Source organism: Mustela nigripes, chromosome 12, assembly GCF_022355385.1.
Source record: "Mustela nigripes isolate SB6536 chromosome 12, MUSNIG.SB6536, whole genome shotgun sequence".
Classification (NCBI taxonomy): domain Eukaryota; kingdom Metazoa; phylum Chordata; class Mammalia; order Carnivora; family Mustelidae; genus Mustela; species Mustela nigripes.
In genome coordinates, this window is record NC_081568.1 from 1,740,703 (window position 1) to 1,748,679 (window position 7,977).

Consider the following 7,977-nt stretch of genomic DNA (forward strand, 5'->3'; position numbering starts at 1 on the left):
CTGGCCGGGGTCGCTGGGCCCGGGCTCCGGGGGACCCACGTGGGGGTCGCTGGCCGGGGTCGCTGGGCCCGGGCTCCGGGGGACCCACGTGGGGGTCGCTGGCCGGGGTCGCTGGGCCCGGGCTCCGGGGCACCCACGTGGGGGTCGCTGGCCGGGGTCGCGGACGTCCTCGTTCTGGGCTATTGCCTCCCTCACAAGCCACCCGTCGTGGGCCTTGAGGGACACAGATGGATACGCTTTTGTGCGTTTTCTCAGTCTCCCCGAGCACCGTGCTGTAGTTGTGACGTAACGGAGCTCCGGAAGACTCCTGTGCGCGTCTCACCGGGCCGCTGCCGGCATGAGGCAATCGGGGTCATTCCTCTCAAAGTCCAACAGCCTTCCTGAGAAACTTTGATTGGTTTTTCATTTGATTTGCTGATTTTAGCTGATTTCATACTTAATTTCGGAGCCAAACTTGTTATCCACTCACCCCTTAAACTAATCTCGTACGTTTGGTCACCTATTTTTTTTTTAACTTATTTATATCATTTACTTGCAGAGCAGGTCATGGCCTGCTCTTAGAAGCGATCTTGAGTCTTAGGGGGTGCGTATTACTGTTTTCTTGGGGGCGATCATATTTTGAAATTTGAAACTTTATGCACCATGAGAAACGGCCACTCTTGAGCGCAGTGACACAGGCAGCCCACGGTCTCCTCGCCCCCGAGGTCACACTGCGGTGGGGACAGCACCATATCGAGGGAAACGTCTCGTGAGAGATGGGGAAACCACTTGTTCCCTGCTCTCGGGACACCTTCCTGGTGTGGCCCCGGAAGGAAAAGGCAGGGTGGGCCCAGCCCGCAGCCTTCGGGGTAGCCGAGGACCACGACCGTGGACCGTGTGCAGCAGGAGCCGCTCGCTGGGAGGAGGTCTGCGAGCACCGGAGGCGGGGCGGCCGTCGCAGTTGCCAGCTCGCCTGCGGGAGCTGCTCCGTGGGGACTGGGCAGCCTCCCCAGGGCAGTCCTGAAAGCATCACCGCCAAGAAAGAAGACCGCGCTGTGTCGGTGGCGATCCAGAGTCAGCTCTGGGATGAGGACTCCTGCACCACAGAGGGATTCCGGAAGAATTAGTCAGGGAAGCAGGCATGGGATCTGGAAAGGGAGGAGCCATGCCGGGCACGGGTCCCTCCAACTCTGGAGGGAACTCTGGGTGACGACCCAGGAAGGGATGGGGTTTTGAGGGGAGGGGGTGGGAGGGGGGGTCGCCCCCACCCCTCGAGGACTGCTTAGGAGCAGCCTGGGGACGATGCTGCTGTCATATGCGGGCCGCGGCAGCTTGGGCGAAATAGGTTCTGAAAGCAACAGGTGCCTGGCAGTGACTTTGGTGCCTGGCAAGGGGTCCAAGGGCACATGGGAGGCACAGAGACCACCACAAGCCCAGGAGACACGTTGGCTGCAGGCCATTCCTTCCCAGGGCAGCCTTTGGGCTGGAACATGCATGAGGTAGAGAATATGCTGCATCTGAGCAGTGAGAAAGTGTGCACGCTGAGTTCACGACGGGAAGAACCCCTCCGAACCCTACCACACTCGACGGGGGCTTCCTCACCTGCACACACGTCTGAACACACACCGCACATGCCAGGTCCACCCTGCACACACGAACACAGGCACTCACCTGAGCATGCGCTCATGTGCACACGCACAAACCCTATGCACTCCTGAGCACTCGTGTGCGCGCACACACGTGTACATCCACAGCCTGTGCATGGTCACCTCCTGCACACACACGCACGTGTACACCCATGATCAGTGCACAGCCATCTCTTGTGCGCACACGCACACACACACACACATGCACTCCTGTGGTCTGTGCACCACCACATCCTGCACGCACACATATGTGTGCCCCTGAGGTCTGTGCCTGGCTACCTCTTGCACGTACACACACGTGTGCATCCCGGCGGTCTGTGCACAGCCACCTCCCGCAGACATCATGTGCCACCACCACCCCTTGTCAGTCTCCTCCACTGTCCTCTGTCCCTGGACTCGCGTGAAGGCTGGCTACCCGTAGGTGGGATTTCTTTCTGAAGCTGTGGGACTGTGGTCATGGTCCGACGTGGGAGCATTCAGTCCCCGGCATCGAATGGCCTGACTAGACCGCTAATCCGTCTGCTCTTAACAAGACAGGCTTCTCTTGGGAGACGAGTTTCCAGGGGCAGCCGTGGGTCGGTCTGTGGCCTGAGGACTTCCATCCCCTGTAGCACAAGTTGACAGACCCTAACTACCTCTTCATATATGTAAATAACGTTTTCCTTTTGATACATTTTTATATCCAGATCGCAAGCTAACTTCCCAGCGGTTGTCCAAAAAAAGCAAATTGGGCTGTGAAGGTTCAGCAAATGTGGTGGCAGATCGCAGGTCCTGCAGATCTGTGGGGCCCGAGGTCCGAGCTTCACTCACAGGGGCAGGTGTGCGAGGTGCGGGCGAGCTCCACACTCATGGCCATACGGAGCCTCAGACGGCGGCTCTGAGGAGGGCGCTCAGTCTGGCCCTTTTTTATTTAAAAATCAAGGAATATTTTTATATTTTATTTCATAGCGTTTATGACCACAAGAAAGAAAACAAGACAGTGAACCAAACTTTTCCTGATTGTAAATTTAACGCAAACCAGACGGGTCACCGTGGGAGCCCCGTGGCCGCGGCTCATCACACCCTCGTCGGGTCCCACCGACGCCGCAGCTACCCGCTCCGTGCTTGTTAAATTTCCGTGTCTTCTGCTTGGAGAGCAGCGTTGTGCTGCGGCCTCTGCGTGGACAGCGTCCGTGACAGGCGGGCCCTGTGTGTTCGAGGAGGAGGTGCTCCCGGAATCTGTGCAAACCTGCCCAGGGCAGGACGGGCCCCGGGCTGCGCCCCACGTGGGAGCTGTCTCGTGGCACTTCCTGCTCAGGAGAACTTCTCTGGCCATTGAAAACGTGCTTCCGTGTCAAGGTGTCGTCCCCCAGTGGGAGCCTCAGCCCACCTTGAGTCCTTTTTGAATGACCCGGAGAGCAGCACGGGAGAGAAGTGCTGGTTTTCACTTGTTCCTGGTGATTCCTGCCCAGTGACCCCAGCGATGACTGTCCCGTTGGAGGACTGAACAAGCGCTGCTGTGAGAGAGCGCGCGGTCCCGAGGGGTTTTCTAACTTGGGTGGTTTAAAAAGGTGGGCACCAACATTTTAAACTTGAAAATTTAACCCAGAGAGATGTGTTCACCAAACACGTAATGGGTTCCTATTTCCAGGAGTTAGAAAGCTAAATGCCTAGAAAGATTTTGGACGCTTCTGAAGTTGCTATTTCTTGTGATTCTTTCCAGCTTATGAACGGGAACAGAGACTCCGGTCTGCGGAGGTTTTGTGGTCTCTGCAGAAACCTTGACCCTGACACATCAGTGCTGATGAACACTTGGTGGGAAGTCCCAGGCTCTGCGGAATGGAGCGCTTGGTTTTCACTCCCATAAGCTGTGGGAGCATCTCTGGCTGTGGCCGTTCTATGAGGAATCTCTCACCTCCCACCAAGAATTCTGCAGCGCCACAGTGCTGGCTCCCCTCAGGTAATCCGTCCCTGCCACGCATGTAGAAACGTGCTGCACGGTTAGTTAAAGAAAAACCTTTGGGATCTTTCCTTGCCCCTAGATAGTCTTGTATTTTATTTTATTTTTGCTTTTGGAAATCTGGAAATCAGGTATGGCGTGATCAAGCGTCTGGCTCGTTTAGCTAAAACTGTCTTAGAATTGCCCTCCTCTGCGAAATCACTTCTCTCGTAGGGAGAGAAGGGAAGGGAAGAAGGGAAAAGCCTGACTTCGCACTTGGCTGAGCATGCCGGGCCGTCCTGAGAGGATGACTTCTCCAGCTTCATCCACCTGAATGGGATCATAAGGCTCTGCTGAACCAGGACCCAGCCGGGAGATTGGGTTGTGTCCACTGACCTTCCATTGCCGTGTGCCTCACTGCCGGCGCTGCTCCGTCCGCTTCCCCCGGAGCAGAGAGCATGCCTGGAGGGGTGAGGGATGCCGTGGTTGTCCATGTACGTTAGCCCACGGAGAGTCACGGATGACGTTGATCAACCTGTTGCAAGTTTCAGGAATTGGTCAAGGTGATGGGAAAGTCTCTGAAAAGAGGGCCGAGAGAAGCTGCGCGCGCCTCCCTCAGCCGGAACCTGCCCGCAGCCCAGTTCACGGTGCGGGGAGCCCTGTGCTCCAGGTGAGCTCACCTTCTCTGCTCAGGTAGAAGTGCCCCCCTCTGCTCTCACTTCCTTTGGAGCCACCTCCTAATCCTTCACCCTGCCCTCAAGCCCAGACTCTGGCCTGTCGTCCCCACACTGGGAGCATAGCTCTCTCCTGATACATTGGGTTCATTCACTCTCCAGCCTGGAATCAAACGTGGGCTTTCAGAGGGACGCCCTGCCCAGCCTTGTCTCTTACTGGGGTCCTTCTGCACCTGACAGCTGCCTGGGAAGACAGGGGTGGGCTTGGATAAGTACATCAGTGTTTCCAGGTAGAGGAGAGCCTGTGACGTCACCTAGCTCTGCCAAGTGCTCAGAGTGACCCAGAGGAGCTCCAAGGCCAAGCCCATCAGTGGCTCCTAGAAAATCCCAGGACCACGTATTCAATGATGTTCCAAGAGAGCAAAACAGCCAGGTGCTGTGAATAAGATGACATTTAAAATCATACTCCTGACCTCCGGGTGCTTTCTGTCTGTCTGTCTTCTTCCCCCGCCTCTGGGATACAAGCGATCTGTGCAGACAACCACAAATCTGCTCTGACAGCCGCTTCTCTAACTAAAGGACACTGTGCTTGCTACTTTCCCAGAGTCAGCGCCACTGTGGAGGTAGCCCAGGGATGCTCTGAGCCCGGTCTGGGTGCAGCAGTGAAGTGCGGAGGTCTGCCTGGCGTCCCCTGGAGTCTTTATGAAGGAAAACGTTCCTTGGAAAATAAGAAAGTCTGGGAGCTGCAGGGGGACCCCTGGGCTCTGTGAGTCAGCTGGACTCCAAGGCCAGGCTGAGGCCCGGTAGGAGACCACCCCTTGCCCCGGGCCCTGGCTGCCGAGTGTGCCCTTCTGTGGTTCACCGTGGCCTCGAATGGCACATGTTCAACAGGAGGAGGAGACAACCACTCCTGGTGGCTGAGGTGGGATCCTGCTGTTTAAACAGGAGCATCAGTTTCTGGACATTTCCCCATTGAGGACCGGAAGTGACTAAGAAGCTAGCAGACCCCTCGGCAGCCACGGTGCGAGCCGACAGCCTTTACTTTGTGTTCAGCCTTTACTTGCCACATGGTGTGTAGAAAGCTGCCACGATGGAAGCGACCCCCAACCCCACAGGTGACTGCCATTTTGCAAGCAGCCGCAGCGACCGCCCAGCCGCCCGGCCGCCCAGGGACGGTGCAGCCCCGCCGAGACAAATCGCTTCTGCCTCCAGCACGGACGGCAGAATTTCCACAATCACATGCTCAGACACTTAAGGTCGGATTTATTATTATTGCCAATAATAATGAAAATGAAGACTGCTTATGCGCTACCCCAGTGCTCTACAAAAATTGATTTTCCTGAGGTCTGCGTGGCGTTCTAGGTCTTCCTTTGCTTTGGTCTCCAAGGTGGATGGCTGTTTCACTGCATCTTTCCCCTAAATTCCAAATGAACGATCGACACGCTGTGGGCACCCTCACAAGAGGACGGTTCTGAGATCACGTGTCTCCATCTAACGCAGTCGATTAGAGACACGGGGCAGAACCTTGGATTTTTAGGAAGGAATTCTTTTGAAGCTGGGAGAGTTCTCTTGCATGGAGACATCTTTCCCTCCAGACCAGCAAGCCCTGAGTCTCGGCAGACCGTCCTCTGGCCGAGGAGGTGGGTCTGGGCAGGGGCTGCCCGGCTTGTCCCAGCAGAGGGCTTCGTCCGGGAAAGGCAGCCCCGTTATTAAGCGGTAATTAAGCCCTCCAGGTCCAGTCCTTCACGCTGGCTAATCTTGGTGACTGTTTACATGATACTATTTGTTAAATGGCAGAGTTTATTGATTTGGCAAATTCAGTCCTGCATTGTAGATTTTCTCTCAGTCTGTGTTGCTACATGTGGTTCAGCATTTTTAAATGTCAACTGCAAAGTATTATTGATCGGTAATTAAAAGTGTAGAGAAAAATTAGCATAGTGGAAGTTTACGGTCATTAGTACAAGGACCGTCGGGCAATTATTTAGTATGTTTTAACATTTATTCCCCCTCTCGGTATTGACATAGAGTATCATACTCACCCAACAGTGTTGGCTTTGCTAAAAAGGAAAGTTTTAACATCAATAAGAATTAATGACATACAATTCTTTTTGAAAATTTGCCTGTCGGTTTCCCTGGTGCTTGAATAAGCTAATCCCGAGAGCTCTTCCTGCTCCGAGCGGACTGAAGCAGGGTCTGAGCTCGGTGGGCCGTGGGGGCCACATGAATCCCCAGGCCGGGCGGCGGGGGGTCCTGCCTGGAGCCACACGCGGGAGCCTCGGCTGCGAGCTGGGCAGGGCGAGACGCCACACTTGGCTCCGTGCTCAGTGCGACGCTCTCAGACCGTGGCTCCAGGGTTCAGCACGGAGTCTCTCGGGGGGCAGGTACGTGTATCAAGTCCTTGACCAGGGCTCATTCGGAAAACACGGCCACCCTGTCAGCTGTAGCCAGCACCTCAGAGATCTGTACCCCAATCACGGTCAAACTTCGAAGCCACAGAACCGGCATCACAGGTGTGCCCTCCGGGGGAGCGTGGCCCGGCGTGGGCTGGGGAAGAGAAAGACTGGGAGGCAGGACCCCGGCCTCAGGAGCGAGCGGACGTCACCACCATGTCTGTGTCAGGAAGGGGACTCAGGCAGGGCCTCCGCACCGGGGTCCGCGGACTGCAGGGAGTCACTGTAGGACCTTCGTGAATCCCAGCCCACAAGCCTGTTTCAGAAGCCTGGGCACATCTGACATACGGCGAGTGCCTGGGAAGCGTGTCTCATAAGGGGAAAGTCCTGGGAAAGGGAGGGGGACGGGGCCTGGCCCAGGGTGGTGGCTGGGAGAGCTCGGCAGAGGGGAGGCGGCCAAGATCCCCGCAGACATAGAGGAAGGAAAGGTGAGAGGGGCTGCCGCCGGGCCCTCCGCCCGCCTCCCGCCTCCCGCCTCCCAACGGATCAGCGTTTACACGTCCTAGAGCCACTTCGGAGGGCTCATTTCCCAGTCGGAAACAGTGGGACCAGAGCGACTTTCATGCACAACGATGACTTCTGCGGTGCTGCTGCGCCGGGACACTCGGCACAGCCCGAGGAACGCCGCGGGCATCTGCAGCTGTGGAGGCTGCGCACGTCCCGGCACGGCGGTGGCCGAGCAGGGTGGTGCTCGGGAGCGCGGAGGAGGGGGCTGGGGCCTTTCCACTTCGAATAGAAGGGCTCCGGAACGGTGGCAGAGAAGTGCCAGGCAGGGCTGCCGAGTCCAGCATCGAACTTGACAAGAAACAGGTGGCCACGACCCTCTGAGGGAAGGTTTCTGGTGCCGCAGCCCCAGGGAAGGCGCGCTGCAGGAATTCAACAAATGAAAGTGTTGGAAGCACATAACTGTCCCTCGTGCGCGTGATCGAGGCAGAGTGCAAGCAGGCAGGGGGTGGAGCAAACAAACGTGCACAGGACGGGAGGGACACGGGGCTGCGGGGCCGGCGGAGGACAGCGATCTCGGAGGACGGCGGCGGGAGGCTCCGCGGGGCTGTCTGCCGCACACCCGCTTCCCAGCGCCTGCTGCACCTGTCGGCCTCGGGCCGCTGGCTCGGGACCCCCGGGGGAGGGTCAGGAGACGGCCAGGGCCCAGCATCGCAGTGCCCAGCTGGACCACGTCCAGGGCTGGGTGGAGTCACAGGTCAGACTGGGACTTGGTACCAGATGCTGCGACAGCGTCCTGCCCCATCCCTTAGCTGCTGGCGGGATTCGCATCACGTTACATTAAGTCCCTACACCCGGGGTGCTGA

General features: G+C 57.3%; 1 long non-coding RNA gene across 1 annotated transcript; it reads left to right on the plus strand.

Moving 5' to 3' along the window:
- The first annotated feature begins 3,333 nt into the window (after positions 1–3,333).
- LOC132027712 (uncharacterized) lies at positions 3,334–6,146 on the plus strand. The gene is made up of 3 exons (XR_009407171.1): positions 3,334–3,564; positions 3,778–4,213; positions 4,822–6,146. It is a non-coding gene; the product is annotated as an uncharacterized LOC132027712 (long non-coding RNA).
- The last annotated feature ends 1,831 nt before the right edge of the window (positions 6,147–7,977 follow it).